The 22,955-nt window shown below is 46.6% G+C and overlaps 1 long non-coding RNA gene across 1 annotated transcript; it reads left to right on the top strand.

Annotated features, from left to right (window-relative positions):
* The first annotated feature begins 17,967 nt into the window (after positions 1-17,967).
* LOC103171899 lies at positions 17,968-22,020 on the top strand. The gene is made up of 3 exons (XR_006086061.1): positions 17,968-17,991; positions 21,361-21,528; positions 21,695-22,020. It is a non-coding gene; the product is annotated as an uncharacterized LOC103171899 (long non-coding RNA).
* The last annotated feature ends 935 nt before the right edge of the window (positions 22,021-22,955 follow it).

Raw genomic sequence — 22,955 nt, 5'->3', positions numbered from 1 at the left:
GTGAGAGACTCTGTGAGAAAGTGAGAGTGTGAGAGAGAGACTGTGTGAGAGTGAGAGACTGTGTGAGAGAGTGAGAGACTGTGTGAGAGCGAGAGAGACTGTGTGACAGAGTGTGAGACTGAGAGAGTGAGGGTGTGAGAGAGAGAATGAGAGAGACTGTGTGAGAGAGTGAGAGTTTGAGAGAGAAACTGTGAGATAGTGAGAGACTGTGTGAGAAAGTGAGAGTGTGAGAGTGAGAGACTGTGTGAGAGAGTGAGAGGGTGTGAGAGAGTAAGAGTGTGTGAGTGAGAGACTGTGTGAGAGAGAGACTGTGTGAGAGAGAGACTGTGAGAGAGAGACTGTGAGAGAGTGAGTGTGAGAGAGTGAGTGTGAGAGTGAGTGTGAGAGAGAGAGACTGTGTGAGAGAGAGAGACTGTGTGAGAGAGTGAGAGTGTGTGAGAGAGAGACTATGAGAGTGAGTGTGAGAGAGAGACTGTGTGAGAGTGAGAGAGTGACAGTGTGAGAGAGAGACTGTGTGAGAGATAGAGAGAGAGTGAGAGAGAGAGAGACTGTGTGAGAGAGAGAGTGGAACTGTGTGTTTCTGTGTATAATATTATTAAGTTTTATGGTCCGAACTGATGTGACTTCTGTGATGATGTATTGAGGAACATTGAGCGGTTTCGGGGCGGATGATATTCCCGTCTCATTTGCCTGTTGTACACTGTGGGATCAGACGGGACCTTCATTCCAGGCCGAGGGGAGAGAGGGACTGAAGCTCCAACAACATTCTTCCACATTTATTCACTCATTTCTAATTCGGGGTATTATTTTTCTCGCGGTTTGCGGGGATGTGATCTGTGCGGAGCGGTTTAATCTGTGGAGTCCTGTGGTGTCGAAGTGAGTGCAGTCACTCGTCATTTGATTGATAGCAGTTACAATCCTTGTGTTTAGTACCGAGTACACACACACAAACACACACACCGACACACACACAGACACACACACACACAGACACACACTCTCACTCTCTGTCAGTCTCTCTCACACTCTCTCTCTCCTCTTTCTCACACACACAGACACCGAGTCGGGCTATCACACAAACACACACAGTGTTGGCCTGGCTCGGTGTCTGGGTTTGTGTGTGTGTGTGTGTCTGTGGGTTCAATGTGTGTGAGAGCGAGTGAGAGCGAATGTGGGAGAGAGGGTGAGAGACTGACAGTGAGAGTGTGTGTCAGTCTGTGTGTGTGTCTGTATTTGTGTGATAGACTGACTCTGTGTGTGTGTGTGTGTGTCAGTCTCTGTGTGTGTGTGTGTGTCAGTCTCTGTGTGTGTGCGTATGTCAGTCTGTGTGTGTGTGAATGTCTTAGTGTGTGTCCGTGTATGTGTATGTCTGTTTGTGTGTGTGTGTGTGTTTCAGGCTCAGTGTGTGTGAGAGAGAGTGATAGAGAGTGAGAGTGTGTGTTTTTGTGTCTGTGTCTCTCACACTCTCTCTCTCTGTCACCGACACTGACCGTCGTCTCCGCCGCCATCACCACCTCCCGCGGTCCCGCCTCGCGCTCAGACAGACAGGCGCCGCGCCCCGAAACACCGTCAGCCCCGCGCCCGGAGACGGCACTGCGCAGGCGCCGAGTTCAAAAAAATACCGTTGGCCTCGCGCTCAGGGACACCACTGCGCAGGCGCCGAGTCAGAGGGAAAAAGAGGCGCCAAAGTCAGGCGCTGCTGTTCATCAGTCGACGAGAGACACAGAGAGAGAGAGACAGACAACAGTGCGGCCATGTTACCCCCCACCCCCACCCCCCCAGTCACCCCCCACCCCGGAAATAACCCCGGAAAGTGATCCAACAATTGACTGACTAATGCCTTCCGATTTATTGCCAGGTAAACAGAGCCATGCTTGTCAAGTAAGGAAATTTGCCTATGGTATCGCCCTCACCAGCCCGGGAATCGAATCCATGTGGTCAAACTTACGAGGCGCTCGCTCTAACCACTGAGCTGTAGGACTCGAGGAACAGTGCGAGTTGCAGGAAAACTGTACAAGTTGTGGAAAATCAGATTGTCTAAATAATCTACACTGCGAACGTGTAATTTAATACAGCCAATAAGTGCCCACACAGTGATGGGTTAAGAGCACATTTCCCCCGAATCAATGCATCTTGGACTGTCACCACATGCACATTGAAAGCCAAGCGCTGGTATGGCACTGAATCGTGGGTTTGTTGTGGCTTCCAGTTTACCCATCAGCATAAATGTGAAGAAGAAATATCTTGTGGAAACAGTTCATGACGATCTCGCTTGTGGTCAGCTTTTGAGGAAGAAAGAAACCAGTAAAAACCTGAATATCTAAAGGTTAGCCTTTACAGCAACAACAAGAAAATTACACTTGTAAGTTGCCTTTCACGTTCAGAGGATGCCACAGGGTACTGGATAATCAGTGCTTCGGACCCGAGCTGAGGGTTGGGATGGTGGAGGTTGGATCAAAAGCAATGTTGAAGAATAGGGTCTTGAGATGGCACACATCAGAACTTGGATGAGTGTAAACTCCTCGCAGCTTAATGTAGTCAATCCAGAAGCCATACTCTGTGGCTCCCATCTTTGTTTTCACTTCTGTGGATCTGAAGGCTTCAACCACACTGGGCCCTCCCTGAGACACGACAAACCAATGCGCAACTTAGGCATCCGGTCCGAACCCCAGCTGTCCTCCCTTCCTCAAATCCTGTCACTGACAGAGAGACACGCAGACAGACAGACACACAGACAGACAGAAAGAGAGAAAGACAAACAGTGGCTCCTCTGGCTCCGGTCTGCTCCACATCCCCCGCCCCAACCGCCCTACCATCGGTGGCCGGGCCTTCAGCCTCTCAGCCCCGAGGCTCTGGAACTCTATCCCCAGTGCCTTCGCCGCTTCCTCCCTTTCCTCATTCAAGGCCGGTCTCAAGATCTTTCTCTTTGACCTTCAGCCTTCAGCTCCACTCTCGACTCTCTACCCCCTCCTCGCTCCCTCTCTTCCCTCCCCTCACCCTGACCATTTCTCCCCTACTGGGGTCCTGACCCAACTGTCCAGCGCCTTGGGACGTCCTCCCGATGCGAAAGGCGCTCTATAAATGAAATATTGTTGTTGTGGTGAGAAGTCATTGTCAGCCACTTGTAACCAGCTACAGACAGATGGGCAGACAGACAGATGGACGGACAGACAGACAGACAGACAGTCCCTCTCCCCCTTTTTCGATTGCTGTCTGAAAACCTTCCTCTGACCATCACCGCCTCAGAGTCGACTTCATCTCAAAGCTTGAAATCACCTCCTCCGCCAGCTTCCCCCCTCTCCCCCACACACCCTCACCCATCTCTGTCACGGCTACTAACACTGCCCTGTTCTCCATTACCCTTATTTCTGCCCTTCCCTCTCAACTGTCATCTCCCAGCTGTTGGTCACTCGACAACCCCTCCTCACCCCTCTACTGGCCAACACGATCAAGCAGTCTCTCTCTCCCGGCTCTGTTCCTCATCCATTAAATTCACCAGTTATTAATGAACTCCTTCTCATCATCATCACTATTATTATTATTATTTTCACGGAAAATTTCCCCACGAAACACCAAACCGCCAATTAACTAACATAGATGTTCTGGCTGACTTCTCGGTAAACATCGGGAGGGGCCCAAGCGGAGGGATTGAGGGAGAGAGTTCCAGAGTTTCAGGGCTTAGTGGCTGAAAAGGCACAAGGGATGAGCAGGAGGCCGGAGCCGGTTGAGCGGAGGCATTGCCCGGGTGGTAGATTGGGGACTGAGGAGGTCGGAGAGGTAGGTTAGGGCGGTGGTAGGAAGTAAAGTGATTTGAAGACGGGTGTGAGTAATCAACACACTTCAAGACTCCACAACAAACCAAGCTCCATTTCTGTCTGTTCTGCTGGACGTTAAAGATCTCGCAGCACAATTTGAGAAAGAGACGGATATTTCTCTCCCTGATTTCCCGGCTGACAAAACAATCCCCCAGATAACATTGGCCGGTCCCTCTGATTGTTTGCTGGTTGTGTGGAGATTGGCTGCACATTCACCAAATCCCGACAGTCACTGTACAGAAATGCAGGGTTTTGAGCTCCGTTACAGGTTCTGTATCAAATACACGGCTTGTTGTTATTCTTCCCATTTCTCAGCCCAGGAATATCACTGGCTCCAACAGTCATGACCATCGTGAAATGCAGAGAGATTAGTGACTCCTGTGAGGGTGATGATGAATGTACAAGTCTTTCTCGTGGTCTCCTGGGATCACAGTCACAATCAGCTGATTTCACAAGAAGAGACTAAAGGAGATGGTTTGACAGCCCAGTGACTGGGAGCCGCCCACACACTCACATTGAAACTGAAACCAGTTTGAATCAGGAAGTGCTGAGGGGGAAAATGGCTTCTGGGCTCCAGACTGAGAGCTGGACCGAGGAGATCATTTGCCCGATTTGTCTGGATTTCTTCACTGATCCTGTTATCCTGGACTGTGGCCACAACTTCTGTCGCTCCTGTATCACCCTGAGCTGGGAAAAGCAGGAGACAAACCGCTGTGCTGTTTGTCAGGAGACTTTTCAAGAAAAGAGCCACAGGGTTAATCGGGCCCTGGCGAGTCTAGCAGAGAAAGCTCGGAAATTCAGCCTGACCCCGAGACAGACGGAAATTAAACTTCACTGTGAGAAACACCGGGAGGAATTGAAGCTGTTCTGTGAATCTGACAAGAAATTGCTGTGTTTAGTTTGCAGAGATGCGCGAGAACACAGAGATCACAGATTCCTGCCCATTGAGGAAGCTGTTGAAATCTACAAGGTAACAGTACCCCTCATGAGGGAGTAAATCTATCCCACTTGATGATTCCAAGTACAAACACTGTTGTTCTGTGTGTTTACTCCAGGAACAAGTGAAATCCTCCTCAGCTTCTCTCACACAGAGGAAGGAAACTGCTCTACAAGCTGAAGCCAAACAGAAACAAAATATTTCACAACTTAAGGTAAGTTTTGTTTGGGCTGATTTCTGCGGTCTCAGTGTATCTCTCTTTACTGTGTGTATAGGTTGCGATATCTCAGTGTGTCTCTCTTTACTGTGTGTACATGGTGTGATGTCTCTCTTTACTGTGTATACACGGTGTGATGTCTGATGTTTTGCAGGAACAGGCGAGCAGTCTGCAGACCCAAGTCAAGGACGATTTTGCTAAAATACACCAGATCCTGACTGACAGAGAGCAGCGGGTGATGAGAGATCTCAGACAGCGAGAGGAGGAGATTTTACAACGGATGGAGACAAACCTGCGAGAGATTCAGAGCAATTTAGATTCAGTTCAACAAGAAATCTCAGAGTTACAGACACAGATGGAAAAAGACGGGCCGATCTTTTTGCAGGTAAAGAGATTACATTATAATTGAGCTCCATATCAGTTGCACACAGTCTGGAGCAAAACATCTAATACTGATTGATAAAGAGATAAGAGATTGAATTGCTAATTTAGTATATCGTAGTGTGTCAGCAGGTCTGACTTTATGTCTCTAGCTATAAACTTACACAAATAACACTTTATGGTGGCTGTATATCTGAATCCTCTTACCTTTGTAAATCACTTTGAGTGAATAACTTTGCTGTAATAATGGCAGTCAACTCTGTGCTGTAAAATTCTGTTCTGTGTGTCTGAGTTTACAATGAGGTGTCTTAAAAATTACATGTGTACAGCGTCTTTCACGCCCAGTGCCTTGGGACTTCCTCCTGACGTGAAAGGTGCTGTACACATGTAATCTTTTGTAGTTATTGTTGGTGTCTCAGTGTGAGCTCACTTCTGTCTGTGTTTGATTTCATCAGGAGGAAGCTGCTCGGAAAAAAAGGTATGAAATGATCTTTACCAAATATCCCAGAAATTAATGCACAAACAAACACAATGTGCGGTTTTACTTTATAATGAAAAACAGCTGTCATCAACCTCTCTCCTAATAAAACCTTCCATGGACCCATCCATCCCTGCTCACTAACTGCCACCCATCTCCAACCTCCCTTTCCTTTACAAGGTCCTTGAAAGAGTTATAACTTCCCAGCTTCACTCCGTCCACACCTGTCTCTCCCGTCATGAACCCCTCAATCGGGTTTCCTGCCCACAGCACAAAACAGCCTTCATCAAGGTGACAAATGGCACTCTGTTCATCTGTGACCAGGACTCCCTCTGTCTTCTCCCCTTCCTGGAACTCTCTGCTCCCTTTGACACTCTATCCTCCTCCAATATCTCTCCTCTCATATCAGCCTTCAAAGTTCTTTCCTTGATTGGTTCACATCGGATCTCTTACACCCATTTCCATTTTGTCTCCGCAAATCTCTTCTCCTCACCGTCTCGTGTGGTGTTCCTCGAGGCTCTGTCCTCGGTTCTCTCTTCTTTAACCTGTACATGCCATCTCTTGGTAACATCATTCTCAGACATTGAGTCAACTTCCACACATGACCCTCAGATTCATCTCTCTCTGCCTCCAACATGAACCCTATGACCACTGCTGGACTGACAGAATGTTTGTCAAATATCAAGTCCTGGATAAGTGCCAACTTTCTGCAGGTGAATATCAGCAAGACTGAAGCTCACACCAGCACCTCCCAACTCAGGCACTGGCAGCATCAGTACCAATGGATGCATATACCACCTCACCAAGCCAGTCAGGAACCCAGGTGTCTTGTTCGATCCTCAACTGTCTTTCATTCCCCACGTCCATGCCATGACCCGCTCTGCCTTCCCCCACCGCGGCAACATTACATGACTCCATCACTGTCTTACCTCTTTTTTACATCCAGACTCGAATATGCCAAAGCCATGTTTCTTAGCCTCCACAACTCTTCCCTCCACAAGTTGCAGATCATCCAGAACACTGCAGCTCCTATCCTCCTTCACCAGGCTCTGTGAACCCACCTCCTCCAGCCTCGCTCGGTTCCACTGGATCCCCACTCCTCAGTGATCAAATATAAAATAATTGTTCTCAATTTCAAAGCCTTCCGCGACCTTGCTCCCTCTTAACTCTCTAACCAGCAAAGCCCGTATCAACCTGTCCATTCCCTCCATTCTGCCGCCTCCTACATATCTCCAGCCCAATCTACCCTGCCATTAGCGGCCGGTATTCCAGCCTCTCTGATCCCAACATTTGGACCCTGCATCTTGGGACTTCCTTGCCACGTGGAAGCCTACTGTGTATAGATGTCAATGTGTATTGTATTGCTGCACTATATTCACGATGTTTGTGTCTCTGTGTGCAGGCAGGAAGAAAATATTCTGGGAGATGGTGGACTGAAGCGACTGAGTGAGGCTCTGACGAACCCAAAGTTTAAAATACAGGTTCTGGAGTGAGTAACACACTGTGGAATTCAATTACATGGGAAAAAATCACATCTGTGTCCTACAGTGGCCATAAATACACACAACATGGCCTCTGACAGGTCATAGTCAGGGTTGGTATCTTCTCTTACCACACCACTCTCACATAAAGATCCCCTCTGTTCAACACAGTACTCAGTGCTCACAGACACAGCCCAGATCTAGAGACACTGAAAGGATATCCACACAGGAGCCCTGCCCTCACCATGTGGCCAGGCCTCAGGCCTTACTGACTGTAGCCCCAGAGTGAGAGGCCCTGAGGACAGATAATCTCAAACTTGATACCCACCCACACACTCTCCCTTGTCAACCCACAGCCCCCCCCCACACGGAGGATCTGGTGTCCATCATTCGGAGGAGTAGACTCCCTCCAGCCACTCGCTGATTGATCATGTTACATGCACACTCACTCTCTCAGCATGTGATGCTGATGGACTGTGTCGCGGCTCCTCGTGGCCTGAACAGCCGCCAATGGCATCAGCTGATCCCACTGCCGTGTGCACATACCCAGGTCACTTAACTGTTATTCTGGGCTCTGGATACCTGCCGTGGGGAACTCGGGTAAACTGCGCTCTGAGGCTGTAACGCCTGAGAACTTTCAGGGCAGAGGTAGCTATGGGGTGGGGGGGTGCTATGTGTTGGGCTGTGAGGGAGAGCTCAGTCACCCCTTTACTGTGTCACACACAAGGAGTGAGGGAGCCCCCAGGAAGCTCTCACTGCTCTGGGCGGCAGCTCGGGGAGGACCTGCTGCCCTGAGGACAGGACACAGGAAGCCTGTGGCCAAATGACGTGGGTCGGAGGAGATTTGGCTGTGAGTGCGTGGAGTGAGTGTTCTGGGGCCTGAGCTGGTGGAATCAGAGTAGGAGAGAAGCCGAGAGGGAGCAGGAGCCAACCCAGGGACACTGGGGTGTGTACAAGGGAGGAAGTGGTGTTTACCAACTTTACCAACCTCTTGGCTCCATCCACTCAGTGTGCACTGGAATGCAGTCCCCCGCCCTCTCCGCTCCACCATCAACTCTAGTACATTCAGTCTTTCCAGCACCACCCTATGGAACTCAATCCTGGAGAACCTCTATCTCTCCTCCTCTTTTGCCTCCTTCAATACCTATCTCAACACCTTCCACTTTGACACTGCCTTCGGTTATCCTCCTACGCCAATCCCTTGTACACCACCCATCTCTGATCCCAACCCGCAGCTCAGGTGCAAACCCTCATTGCCTTGGTACGTCTTACTCACATGAGAGGCCCTAAACTTGCAATTTGATGTTGTTGCCGCAGAGACTGGAGCCACTCGAACCTTCGAAATCCGTCCCTGTAAAGCTCTGTGACATGATCCTGCAAGAAATTAATATAAATGTTAGATGCTGTTTCGATCTACCACAACTTAGGAAGGATGCCTGTGTGTGTCTGCCTGTGTGTGGGCATATGCGGGTGTGCCTGACCCTGGTCCCAGCGCCTTGGGACTTGCTCCCCACGTGAAAGGCTCATGTATATACATGTGAATGTGTATTGTGTGTTGTGTTGTTACTGTGTTTGTGTCTCTGTGTCCAGGCTGCAGGACCATAATCTGGGAGATTGCGGAGTGAAGCAACTGTGTGAGGATTTGAGGAAACTGGAGTGTAAAATACCGAATCTATGGTAAGTAACACACTGTGGACTTGGTGTCAGTGGTTGGCTCTAAACACAGCTTATTATTATCCTGAGCAGCTGTGGACAATGTTAATTCTAAAAGTTCCTGAAAGCTACAAGGACTGCCTCAGCGGTAAGGTTTTGAGGACAAGTCACTTGGAGCAGAGGTTCTTCCCACTCACTTGCTGCTCACCCTGTGAGACACAGTATTAAGTTTCGTGGGTGTCCTATCCGGAAAATAGAGGGATATTTCCCTCTCACGGGGGATCTTACACAGCTTTAGCTGATTAAACTGCAGCATCACCTATAATAATAGTAATAATAATAATAATAATTGAATTTGCTGTAGTGATTTTCACGTTTTCTAGACGTCTCAAAGCGCTTCACAGAAAATACTGTAAAGCCAATTGACTGCAATTTTGTGGGCGAAACGCGGCAGCCAATTGTGCACAGCAATGACCTACAAACTGTTGTGGATTGTAGTGACCAAATTGTTATTGTTTTTGTTTAGGGATTTTTGTCAGGCATGTGGAGTAAGGAAAATTGACCAAGGTTTCTCCCTGCTGGGATTTGAACTCAGGTCTCCCGCTTGTGAGGCCAGGTATTCATTGCGCACCCCCAGGGCATATTAGTAACTATTTGACTGACGTCAACACAAAATGACAGGGAATGTTTTGCCCATTCACATTGACAACGGCTATTACAACACAAGCAGCTTTCTCAACGCAATATTTTGTTTATAGTTGTTGGCAACAAATCGCTATATATCGATCAAAATTAAGAGTCACAGTGAACCAGACTGAAGGTTCCTACACTCCAACCCCCCACCCCCCAACACACACTGTGTGGTCACTGAACCTCCAATTGCACCAAACTACACCCAATCCTGCAATCCTGAATGTGAGTGTCTGTTCCACGTACAGCGATATATTAATGTGAAGGTGAAAAAATGTCAGCCCCGGCCCTTTCCTCCTGTCCCACAAAATCATCCCATCCACAGTCTCTCATGGTAGTCAGCGATGTATTCACTTTGATCCCTTTTATGGCTCCGTGTCTCTCATCTCCAGGCTGTGTAATAAATAATAATACGCACTGTGTTTACTCTGATCCCTGTTATGTTCTTTTGTCTGTGATTGTCAGGCTGAGCGACATCGATCTGACAACTGATAGCACCGAGGACCTGTCCTCCGATCTCAAAATAAACCACAAACTGACGGAGCTGAACTTGAGTCATAATAATCTGGGAGATCGTGGAGTGAAGCGACTGTGTGAGGCTCTGAGGAACCCGGAGTGTAAAATACAGAGTCTGCGGTAAGTAACGCACTGTGTCTCCAGAGTCTGAATGACTCCAATATCTCAATGTGTTTATTGTGACTGTCCGATCAGTGCGGCTGAATATTTTGAAAGGAATTGGTTTGACAGTGTGAGGCCGCAAGCCATCGTTTACATCAAATTCTCAACATGTGTTAATAAGAAACCATGTGCTGGAAACCCAAGCTCTAGTGACATGAGGACAGCTCCGACCCCTAAACTGGTTCAAGCCCCAAACCCGCTCCCATTGTATCTAATCCCGAAGCTCCTGCCCTGGTCCCGTCAATCCCTGCACACACTGTGGGTTTGTAGTTCTCTACTGTTGTCAGCCGTGTGTCTGACACACACACAGACAATCCTGTCCTCAGGCTTCAAACTCTCCAAACCAACCCCCTGACAGCTCCACATCTGACTGGAGATTTGTGTGTGTGGAATGGAGGCCATTCTCTCCAAGAAAGGGGAAGCTTTTGATCCACTGGGGGACTTTCAAGACAAATTGTGGGTGAATCTAGAAGCAGCCTCACTGGGAGCTCGGAGCACACTGAATAGTGTGTGCTTGTGCATTTGTGTTTAATCATGAGTGTGGTTCTGTATGTGTGTATGTGTGTCTGCGTGTCCCTTGTTTTAGTGTGGGCCTGCGTGTGTATCTGTGTGTGTGTGTGTCATTGTGTGTTGGTGTTTGTTTGTGTGTCTGTGTGTATTTCTCTGTCCTTTTTGCTGTGTGTATTTTTGTGAGTTTGTATGTGTGTTTCTGTGTGTGGTGTGTTTGTATATGATGGCGTGTTGTGTGCCCAAGTGTCCTGTGTGCATGAATGTTTGTGTGTGTGTGTCTGTGTGTTTCTATGTTTGAGTGTATGTATGCATGTGTGTGCGATAATGTATGTGTATGTATTTTTATGTGTGTGTGAGCTTACTTGTTCCTATGTGTGTGTATGTTTGAGTTTGTATGTACATGGGTCTGTTTCGGTGATGTGTTTATGCGTGTGTATGTGTGTGTTTGTATGCGTGCATTACTTCAACCTGTCCGGCTCAGACATGCATGATGTTGGGACTTCCTCCCTAATCCTGAGACCTTTAACACACTCACGTCAATGATTCCATCCATATTCCCTACTGGCTTTATCTCCCGGATGGAAAACAAATTGTGGAAAAATCATATTCTGAGGTAGTTTTTTGTTGGTATTTTTGCAGTCAAATTATTTGTGCAAAACCCTTCCCCAGAATAAAGTCTACACAGCTGTAGCCCTGAGTTAGCCTGTGTCTGCTCACACACTGCAGTCTGAGCCCTGTAGCTCAGTGGTTAGAGCCCTCGCCTCGCTAGCGAGAGGGCCTGGGGGTGATTCCTGGCAGAGCAAAACCTTAAGGATGTTTCCTTATTCCACTTGTGTCTGTTTGCCTCACAATCAGTCACAATCCGGTTGTTAGACAATTTGCAGATCGCTTTTCCAGGGTTAATAATCCCTTCAAATAAATATTTCGTGAGAGACTGTGAGTGAGACAGAGAGATTGAAGTGGACTGAGAGAGAGAGAGACGGAAAGAGAGAAAGAGAGACTGAGAGAGAAGGGGGACTGAGTGAGAGAAAGACAGAGTGATAGCTTGAGAAATAGGCACAGAGAGAGAGTGAGAGAGAGAGAGAGAGAGAGAGAGAGAGACTAGGGGAAAAGAAATGTAACGTTTATTGACTTTTATTGTGAGATGGAGTAAGAAACAGAGACACAAAGAGAGAATAAGAGAGACAGATAGTGAAGTGAGACTGAGTGAGAGAAACATAGAGCGAGAGACCGAGACACAGACTGATAGAGAGCGAAACTGAGAGAGCGAAACTGAGTTGGAGAGAGAAAGAGGGAGAGAAAGAGAACCAGAGAAAGACTGAGAGAAAGAAACTAAGGGGGAGACTGATAGAGAAACAGACTGAGAGAAAGACAGACAGAGTGAAAGAGGATCAGGAAGATGAAATCACATGTAGTGATTGTATATTTTCTGGGAGAGACGAAGAGATAGCGACTGAGAGCGAAAGAGAGACAGATAAAGACACAGAGAGACGCAGACAAAAATATATTATAACCAACAGTGACTGTGTCTTCTGGGAGAGCCAGAGCGAGTGACTGTGAGACATACTTTGAGCGAGAGAGAGAGAGAGAGAGAAAGACTGAAAGAGAAACTGACAGAGAGAGAGAGTGACAGTCGGACAAAAAGACAGAGAAAGAGGGAGAGTCTGAATAAGAGAAGGAACACAGTGAGAGAAACAGAGAGAGAATGAGAGAGAGGAAAATGTAGAGAGAGAGAGTGTGAGAGAGATATTACAAAGTGTAGTGACACTATGTTTTGTGGGTGAAGAGAGTGTTAGTGCGAAAGAGAGGCAGAGAGAGAGAAACAGAGAGAGAGGCAGTGAGAGAGACTGACAAAGAGAGAGAAAGAAGAGAAAGAGAGAAAGAGACACAGAAAGAAAGGAGCAGAGAGAGAGTCAGAGAGGCACTGAGGGAGACTGAGAGACTGGGAGAGAGACAGAGAGACGGAAAGCCAGAGAGACAGAGATTGACTCAGAGAGCGAGTGACTGAGAGACAGACTGAGAGAGCGAGTGAGATACTGGGAGAGTGAGAGACTTGGAAAGGGAGACTGAGAAAGACAAACTGAGCGAGAGAATGAGAGAGAACGAGAGAGCGAGAGATTGAGAGAATGGAAGAGTGAGAGAGTGGGTAAGGGAGAGGGACTCAGCGACACAGAGTGAGAGAAACTGAGAGAGAGAGAGAGAGAGAGAGAGATAGTGAGGCTGAGGGACACCGACAGAGAAAGATGGTCTGAGAGACGTAGTTTGAGAGAGACAAACTGAGTGAGAGAATGAGAGTGACCGCAAGAGTTGGAGAGAAACAAAGAGAGAGACTGAGAGAGAAAGTGACTAAGAGACACAGAGTGAGAGAGACTGTGAGAGAAAGAGACAGAAAGATATACAGAGATACTGATAGTGAAAGATAGTCTGAGTGACTGAGAGAAAGAGAGACTGAGACACAGATAGAGTGAGCGAGAGTCTGAGAGACACAGAGCGAAAGAGGTTGAGAGACAGAGGCTGAGAGACTCAGAAAGAGAGAGAGAGTGAGAGAGACTGGGGGAAAGGCAGAGGGAGAAACTGCGAGAGAGACTGTGAAAGAGAGAGACTAAGAGAGGGAGAGAGAGATAGAAAGACTTAAGAGCGAGAATGAGAGAGAGAGCCTGAGGGAGAGGCAGAGAGAGAGACTGTGAAAGAGACTGAAAGAGAGAGAGAAAGGGAGAGAGGGAGCGAGAGACATAGTCTTAAAGAACGACTGAGAGAGCTATTGAGAGAGACTGAAATACTGAGTGAGACGGAAATGGAGAGAGAATATATGTGTAGTGACTGTATGATTTGCAGGCGAGACAGTGAGAGACAGAGATAGTGACAGAAAGAGATTGACTGACTGTGAGAGAGAGATTGAGAGAGAGACAGAAAGAGACACTGATGGACACACAGAGAGAAAGAAAGAGACTGAGAAAGATTGATAGAGAGGGAGAGAGAGAGAGAGACTGAGAGAAAATCTATTTTAAAGTGTAGCGAATGTTGTTTTTTGGGGGAATCGTACAGAGTCAAAGAGGGAGAGAGAGAGAGTGATTGGGAGAAACTGCGGGAGAGATAGAGGTAGAGACTGAGGGAGAAAGTGACTCAGAGACCGAGTGAAGAGAGACTGAGGAACAGCTTCAAAGAGCCCAAGAGATAGAGACTGAGACAGTGAGAGAGACTGTGATAGAGGGAGACTGGGAGAAAGAGAGAGACTGTGAGAGACAACATGTTATAATGTAGAGTGACTGTGTTTTGTGGAGAGGCAGAGAACGAAAGTTACACAGAGAGAGAGGAGAGAGAGGGAGTCTGTGAGACAAAGTGAAAGAAGGAGACTGAGAGAGAGATGGAGAGAGAGTAAGAGAGACAGAGCGACAGACTGTGATGTGCCTGTGCGTGTGTGTGTGTGTCTGTCTGTGTGTGTGTGTGAATCTGTCTGTGTCTGTGTGTGTGTGTGGTCTCTGTCTGTGTGTTTGTGTGTCTGTCTGTTTATGTATGTCTGTGTGTGTGTGTGTCTGTTGTTAGAAACATTTGCAACTCTCTCCAACAATGTTAGAATGATGCGATTCCAGGTTACCAATTGGTTGAGTTCAGTCACTTTATTCAGGTCAAAACAGCAGGAAATACACAAATAAATGAAACAATAAAATAATAAATAAGACACAAAAGTACCGACAGGATTCCTGTCACAGCACTGGTCGTGTCCCGCACTGCTCCACTACCATTTCCGAGAGATCTCTAACACACCTTTGTTTAAAGACACCTTAATATCTCCAGACAAAGCTGTTTTTTTTAAGAAAAACAACTCCTTATATGGTTATATCCATAATATGTTTCAATTCTCCCTTTAACCACATTTTATTCTCTCCTGATCAGTCCCTTCGTCCAGTGTGTAAGTGTGAACAGACTTTCTCTGTCCTTGTAAGTCCTGACCTTATGTTGCCATTGGTTTGAGTTCTGCCTTCAGTTACTGAGCTTTGCAGCTTTTGCACTTCTATTTTAGATTCTTAAACCACACATTAACATTAACCCATGACAACACTGTGTGTATGTATGTCTGTGTGTGTGTGTGTGTATCCATGCATGTGTTTGTGTATGTGTGTGTGTCAATGCATATGATTTTGTGTGTGTGTCTGTTTGCGTGTCTTTGTGTATGTGTACATTTGCCTGTGTATGTGGGTCTGTGCTTTTGTGAGTGCTTTCGTAATTGTGTGTGTGTCTGTGTGAGCGATTGTTTGTGTGTGTATTTGTGTTTGTTTCTGTGTTTGTGTTTGTATGTGTGTTTTTGAGCATATCTGTATATATATGTTGTGTGTCTCGATGTGTTTATATGAGTGTCTCTGTCTGTGTGTGTGTGTGTTTCTGCGGGGATTTTTGTGTCTCAGTGTGTATTTGTGTTCGACTGTGTTTGGTTGTGCGACTTTGTGCTTGTGAGTGTGTGTGTGTCAGAGCCTCGGGACGTCCGACATGAAAGGCGATATTCAACTGTAATCTTGTTGTTGTTGTGTGTGTTTGTGTGTGTTCCTGTGAGTGTGTGCGATTGTGTGTGTGTTTGTGTGTGTTCCTGTGAGTGTGTGCGATTCTGTGTGTGTTTGTGTGTTCCTGTGAGTGTCTGCGATTGTGTGTGTGTTTCCCAGAGGATCAAGTTCAAGATCCTCGTCCTCACCTTTAAGGCCATCCATGGCCTCGCCCCCTCCTCCCCTCTCTGACCTGCTGACTCCCTACCAACCTGCCCGCTCCCTCCGTCCAGTGGGCTCCGGGCTGCTCCGTGTCTCCCGCCCGACCCGCCCTCCCATCGGTGTCCGGGCTTTCAGCCTCTCTGCCCCACACTCCGGGACTCCATCCCACGGTCCCTTCCCCTCACTTCCTCTCTTGTCTCCTTCAAGGTCGGTCTCAAGACCCTTCTCTTCGATCGTGGTTTTTGTCTCCCTCCCACCTCTCTGCCTTCCCTCACTCCTACGCCTCCCCTCCCCCACCCCTCCCCACCCCTCCCCCACCCCTCGCCACCCCTTCCCCATCCCTCCCCCATCCCTCCCCACCCCCTCCCCCGCCCCTCGCCACCCCTCCCCCACCCCTCCCCCACCCCTCCCCTATGCTCAGTCCCCGACTCCTGACTGTTCAGCGCTTTGGGACGTCCTGCCGACGTGAAAGGCGCTCTGTCAATGCAATTTTATTGATGTTATTGTGTATTTGCGTGTGTGTGTTTGTGTGTGTGTGAGTGTGTGCGCGTGTCTGCGGGTGTGTGCGTGGTTGTGTCTGTGTGCTTGCACGTTTGTGTGTTTGGTTGTGTGTATGTGTATTTATGTTTGTGTGTTTTTCTGTGTGTGTTTGTTTGTGGATGTTTTGTGTGTATGTGTTTGCGTATGTTTGTGTGAATCTATGTAGGTGTTTTTATGTCTGTGTTTGTATTTGATTTTGTGTTTCTGTGTTTGTTTTTGTGTTTTTGTGTGTGTCTGTTTGTCTTTATGTATATTTCTATGTGTTTTTGTGTGTTCGTATTTGTGAGTTTGATTTTGTGTGTCTTTGTTTGTGTGTTTCTGTGTGTATTTGTGCGTGTGTTTTCGCGTGTATGGTTATGTATATTTGTGTATGTCTGTGTATGTGTATTTGTGTGTGTACTTGTGTGCTTTTTTCGGTGTGTGTGTGTTTACGTGTATGTTTGCATGTGTTTGTGTGTGTGTCCGTTTGTTTGTGTTTCTGTGAGTGTGTGTATTTGTTTCTGTGTGTTTCTCTGTGTACGTGTGTTGCTGTGTGTCTATATCTCTCTCTGGGTGTGTATTTGTCTGTGTGACATGTGTTTGTTTGTGTGTGTATGTGTGTGTGCTTGCATGAGTGTGTTTTCTTGTGTGTCTGTGTGTGTCTACTTGTCTGTGGGTCATGTGTTTGTGTTTGTGTATGTATGTATTTATGTGATTGTTTGTGTGTATGACTGAGTGTATTCGTCTGTGGGTTATGTGTTTGTTTATTTGTGTATGTGCATGTATGTATGTGTGTTTGTGTGCTATTTTGTTTGTTTGTATGTGAGCTTGTGTGAGTGATTGTGATTGTGCTTATGTTTGCGTGTGTGTGTGTTGAGTGTGTGTGTTGGCGTGTGTTCGATTTTGTGTGTATGAGTTTGTGAGTGCTTTTGTGTATGTTTGTGTTTGTTGTTTGTGTGTTTCTGTGTGTGCGTGTATGTTTGTGTGTATCTATGTATGTCTATTTATATGTGTGTGTGTTTGTTTGTATGTGATGTGTTACTGTTTGTTTTTGTGTGTTTTTGAGTGTATCTTTATGTGCGTTTGTATGTTTGCGGGTGTTTGTGTGTGCGTATTTGTCAGTCTGGTTTCGTGTACGTTTGTTTGGCTATGTGTTTCTGTGTGTTTATATTTGTATGTGTGTGTGAATGTTTATGTATGTTTGTGTGTGTATGCGTGTTTGTGCGTGCGTGTGTCTTTTTCTGTGTGTGTGTTTGCGTGTGGTTGTGTTTGTGTGCATATGTGTGTGCGTTTGTGTGAATGATTGATTGTTTGTGTGTGTGTTTGTGTTTGGTTGTGTGAGTTTCTGTGTTTGTTTGCGTACGTATGTGTTTGCGTGGGTGTGTTTTTGGGTGTGATTGTGTATGTTTCTGTGTGAGCGCGTTTGTGTGAGAGTGTTTGTGTGTTTGTTTGTCTGCGTGAGTGTGTGTATTTATGTGTGTATGTGTGTGTCTGTCTGTGCGTATCTCTGTTTATGTGACTCTGTTTGTGTGTGTTTGTGTGTATATTTCTGTGGGTCATGTGTTTGTGTTTGTGTGTATTTGTGTGTGTGAGAGTAAGTGTGTATCTGCGGTGATGTTTTTGTCTGTCTTTTTGTGTGTGTGCGTGTTTGTGTGTATGAACTCCTACAACCTGTCCGGCATCAAACAAACTGTGAGTGACAGTGGGTGACACACACTGTGTTGACTCTGATCCCTGTTATGTCTCTGTGTCTCTGATCTCCAGGTTGGTCAGTAACAATCTGACAGCGGATTGTACCGAGTATCTGACCTCCGCTCTCAGCACAAACCACTCACTGACGGAGTTGAACCTGAATAATAATAAACTGAGAGATTGTGGAGTGAAGCGACTGTGTGAGGCTCTGAGGAACCCGGAGTGTAAAATACAGAGACTGCGGTAAGTAACACATTGTGTCTCCAGAGTCTGAATGACTCCAATATCTCAATGTGTTTATTGTGACTGTCTGATCAGTGCGGCTGAATATTGTGACAGGAATCGGTATGACATTGTGAGGCCACAAGACATCGTTTACATCAAACTCTCAAGATGGATTAATGTGTGTGAGTGAGTGTGTGTGTGACTGTTGTTAGAAACATTTGCAACACACTCCCAACAATTTTACAATGATCCGATTCCAGTTTACCAATTGGTTCAGTTCAGTCACTACATTCAGGTCAAAACTGCAGGTAATACACAAGTAAATGAAACAATAAAATAATGCACAAGACACAAAACGGTACCGACCGGATTCCTGTCACAGCACTGGTCGTGTCTCGCACTGCTCCGCTACCGTTCCCGAGAGATATCTAACACACCTTTGTTTAAAGAGAACTGTATATCTCCAGACAAACCTCTTTTTTAAGAAAAACAACTCCTTATATGGTTATATCCATAATATGTTTCAATTCAATTCTCCCTTTAACCACAAGGACTTTCCATGTCCTTGTAAGTCCTGACCTTATATTGCCATTGTTTTGAGTTCTGCCTTCAGTCACTGAGCTTTGCCGCCTTTGCACTTCTATTTTAGATTCTTGAACCACACTTTAACACTAATCCAAGATAACAGTTTGTATGTATGTCTCTCTGTGTGTGTGTGTGTCAATGCATGCGTTTGTGTATGTGTGTGTGTGTATGTATGTGTGTGTGTGTGTGTCAATGCATATGCATTTGTGTGTGTGTATGTTTGCGTGTCTCTGCGTATGTGTGCGTTTGCCTGTGTATGTGGGTCTGTGTGCTTTTGTGAGTGCTTTCGAAAGTGTGTGTGTGTCTGTGTGAGCGATTGTTTGTGTGTGTGTTTGTCTTTGTTTCTGTGTTTGTGTGTGTGCATGTCTTTTTGAGTACATCTATATATATATATATTGTGTCTCTCTGTGTGTGTTTGTTTCTGCAGTTTCTTGTCTCTCAGTGTGTATTTGTGTTCGACTGTGTTTGCTTGTGTGACTTTGTGCTTGTGAGTGTGTGTGTGTGTGGCAGAGCCTTGGGACGTCCGACATGAAAGGCGACATACAACTGTAATCTTGTTGTTGTTGTTGTTGTGTGTGTTTGTGTGTGTTCCTGTGAGTGTGTGCGATTGTGTGTGTGTTTGTGTGTGTTCCTGTGAGTGTGCGATTGTGTGTGTGTGTATCCCAGAGGATCGAGTTGAAGATCTTCGTCCTAACCTGTAAGGCCATCCATGGCCTCGCCCCCTCCTCCCCTCTCTGACCTGCTGACTCCCCACCAACCTGCCCGCTCCCTCCGTCCAGTGGGCTCCGGGCTGCTCCATGACTCCCGCCCGACCCGCCCTCCCATCGGTGTCCGGGCTTTCTGCCTCTCTGCCCCACACTCTGGAACTCCATCCCACGGTCCCTTCCCCTCACTTCCTCTCTTGTCTCCTTCAAGGTCGGTCACAAGACCCTTCACTTCCATCGTGGCTTTGGTCTCCCTCCCACCTCTCTGCCTTCCCTCACTCCAACCCCACCCCTCGCCACCCCTCCCAAACCCTTCGGCACCCCTTCCCACCCCTCCCCCACCCCTCCCCACCCCTCCCCCACCCCTCCCCCACCCCTCCCCACCCCTCCCCCATGCTCAGGCCCCGACACCTGACTGTTCAGCGCTTTGGGACGTCCTGCCGACCTGAAAGGCGCTCTGTAAATGCAATTTTATTGATGTTATTGTGCATTTGCGTGTGTGTGTGTGTGTGTGAGTGTGTGCGCATGTCTGCTGGTATGTGCGTGGTTGTGTCTGTGTGCTTGCAGGTTTGTGTGTTTCGTTGTGTGTATGTGTATTTATGTTTCTGTGTTTTTCTGTGTGTATTTTGTGTGAATCTGTGTGTGTATTTATGTCTGTTTTTGTATTTGATTTTATGTTTCTTTGTTTGTTTGTGTTTTCTTGAGTGTGTGTCTGTTTGTCTTTATGTATGTTTATGTGTGTGTGTGTGATTGTGTGTTGTGTTTTTGTGTGTGCGTATTTGTGAATTTGTTTTTGTGTGTCTTTGTTTGTGTGTTTCTGTGTGTATATGTCTGTGTATGTGTATTTCTGTGTGTACTTGTGTGCTTTTTTCTGTGTGTGTGTTTACGTGTATGTTTGCGTGTGTTTGTATGTGTCCATTTGTTTGTGTTTCTGTGAGTGTACGTTTGTTTCTGTGTGTTTCTCTGTGTATGTGTGTGTGTTTCAATGTGTGTGTCTCTATTTGTCTGTTCAACATGTGTTTGTTTGTGTGTGTATGTGTGTGTGTTGCATGAGTGTGTTTGCCTGTGTGTCTGTGGGTGTGTACTTGTCTGTGGGTCATGTGTTTGTGTGTGTATGTTTGTATTTATGTGTGTGTGTTTGTGTGCCATTTTGTTTATGTTTGTGTGTGTGTTTGTGTGAGTGATTGTGTTTATGTTTGTGTTTGAGTGTGTGTGTTGGCGTATGTTCGATTTTGTGTGTATTAGGTTTTGAGTGCTTTTGTGAGTGTTTGTGTGTATTTGTGTGTTTCTGTGTGAGCGTGTGAGTTTGTGTGTGTGTATATTTGTGTGTGTTTGTGTTTATTTATGTATGTCTATTTATATGTGTTTGTTTGTACATTATGTTTTTCTGTTGGTGTTTGTATGTTTTTGAGTGTATCTTTATGTGTGTTTGTATTTTTGTGAGATTTTGTGTGTGCGTGTTTGTCAGTCTGTTTTCTTATACGTTTGTTAGTTTGTGTGTTTCTGTGTGTGTGTATTTGTGTGAATGTTTATGTATGTTTGTGTGTGTATGCGTGTTTGTGCGTGCGTGGGTTTTTTTCTGTGTGTGTGTTTGCGTGCGGTTGTGTTTGTGTGCATATGTGTGTGCAAATGTGTGTGAATGATTGATTGTTTGTGTGTGTGTTTGCTTTTGTGAGTTACTTTGTTTGTTTGCGTACGTATGTGTTTGCGTGGGTGAGTTTTTGGGTGTGATTGTGTATGTTTCTGTGTGAGCGCGTTTGTGTGAGAGTGGTTGTGTGTTTGTTTGTCTGCGTGTGTGAGTGTGTGTATTTATGTGTGTATGTGTGTGTCTTTGTGCGCGTCTCTCTGTTTATGTGACTCTGTGTGTGTTTGTGTGTATATTTCTGTGGGTCATGTGTTTGTGTGTATTTGTGTGTGTGAGAGTAAGTGTGTATCTGCGGCGATGTTTTTGTCTGTGTTTGTGTGTGTTGGTGTGTGTGTGTGTTTGTGTGTATGAACTCCTACAACCTGTCCGGCATCAAACAAACTGTGAGTGACAGTGGGTTATACACTGTGTTTACTCTGATCCCTGTCATGTCTCTGTGTCTCTGATCTCAAGGCTGCACAGTAACAGACTGACCGATGGCTGCACTGATGCTCTGGTCTCCGCTCTCAGTACAAACCGCTCACTGAGGATCCTGGACCTGAGGTATAACTCCTTCACAGACGGCTCTGTCCGCGCTCTCCGCCGCCTCATACAGACCTGCACCAGTCTGGAGGGGATCAGGTGAGTGTTTGTGTCAGTGTTTAATGTGATAAACACACAGAGAAAGGGCTGCGTATCAGAATGGGAACAGTTTGAAGGGATTTATTTATGTATTAAACTGCGACCCGAACAGCTTACAGTTTGTACCATTATCCCATGGGTTTATTTCCTGTTTAATGTGTTTCAGGCTGAGGGGGAATAGGTTCAGTTCAGACGGAAAGAAGCAGCTGCAGTCACTGCAGGAAATCAGAGCTGAGCTGTCAGTGAGTTTCTCCTCATGAGGGATTGACTGTTCACACAGTCTGTGTAATATGGAATATATTCTGGACACTGTAGTGACTGATTATTAAAGATGTTGATCCTGATTCCTCTCCCATCTCTGCTCTGGGGACCGTTATTGACACACACCGCCTACGGCCGTGCGGGCGGCTGGAGAGCCCCGACCCTCAGTCACTGCTAAACTGCTGTAAGCGACCACAACTGATGCACTTTCTCTCACAGTCTCTCTCTCTCTCTGTGTCAGTCCCTCTCAGTGTATATATTTCCGTCTCTCTATTTCTTTCTGTCTCTTTCATTGTCTTTCTTAGTCTCCGTCTCTCTCTCTCTCTCTCTATCTCTCTCTGTGTGTGCGTTTGCCTCAGTCAGTGCTTGTCTATGAGATAGTGGGCGAGAGAGTAGTTTGTGTGTGTGTGTGCCTGTGTGTGAGAAAAGTCAGTGTGTGTGTGTGAGAGCAGTCAGTGAGTGTGTGTGTATGTGAAAGCAGTCAGTGTGTGTGTGTGTGTGAGAGAGAGCAGTCAGTGTGTGTGTGAGAGAGAAAGCAGTCAGTGTGTGTTTGAGAGCAGTCAGTGTGTGTGTGTGAGAGAGAGAGCAGTTAGTGTGTGTGTGTGAGAGCAGTCAGTGAGTGTGTGTGTGAGAGAGAAAGCAGTCAGTGTGTGTGTATGTGTGGGAGAGCAGTCAATGTGTGTGTGTTTGTGTGTGAGAGAGAAGTCAGTGTGTGTGAGAGTGCAGTCAGAGTGTGTGTGTGTGTGAGAGCAGTCAGTATGTGTGTGTGAGAGCACTCAGTGTGTGTGTAGGTGTGTGTGTGTGTGAGCAGTCAGTGTGTGTGAGAGAGAGTAGTTAGTGTGTGTGTGAGAGACCAGTTTGTGTGTGTGTATGTGAACAGTCAGTGTGTGTGAGAGCAGTCAGTATGTGTGTAGGTGTGTGTGTGTCTATGTGAGAGCAGTCAGTATGTGTGTAGGTGTGTGTGTGTGTGAGAGCAGTCAGTGTGTGTGTAGGTGTGTGTGTGTCTATGTGAGAGCAGTCAGTGTGTGTGTAGATGTGTGTGTGTCTATGTGAGAGCAGTCAGTATGTGTGTATATGTGTGGGGGGGGGGGGGGGGGGGGGGGAGAGCAGTCAGTGAGTGTGTGAGAGAGTGTAGTTAGTGTGTGGTGTGTGAGAGAGAGTAGTCT

The sequence above is a fragment of the Callorhinchus milii genome, unplaced genomic scaffold (assembly GCF_018977255.1).
Source record: "Callorhinchus milii isolate IMCB2004 unplaced genomic scaffold, IMCB_Cmil_1.0 Scaffold510, whole genome shotgun sequence".
NCBI classification, from domain to species: Eukaryota; Metazoa; Chordata; class Chondrichthyes; order Chimaeriformes; family Callorhinchidae; genus Callorhinchus; species Callorhinchus milii.
Note: the sequence above shows the minus strand (reverse complement) of the source record. Positions and strands in the feature narration are given on the sequence as shown.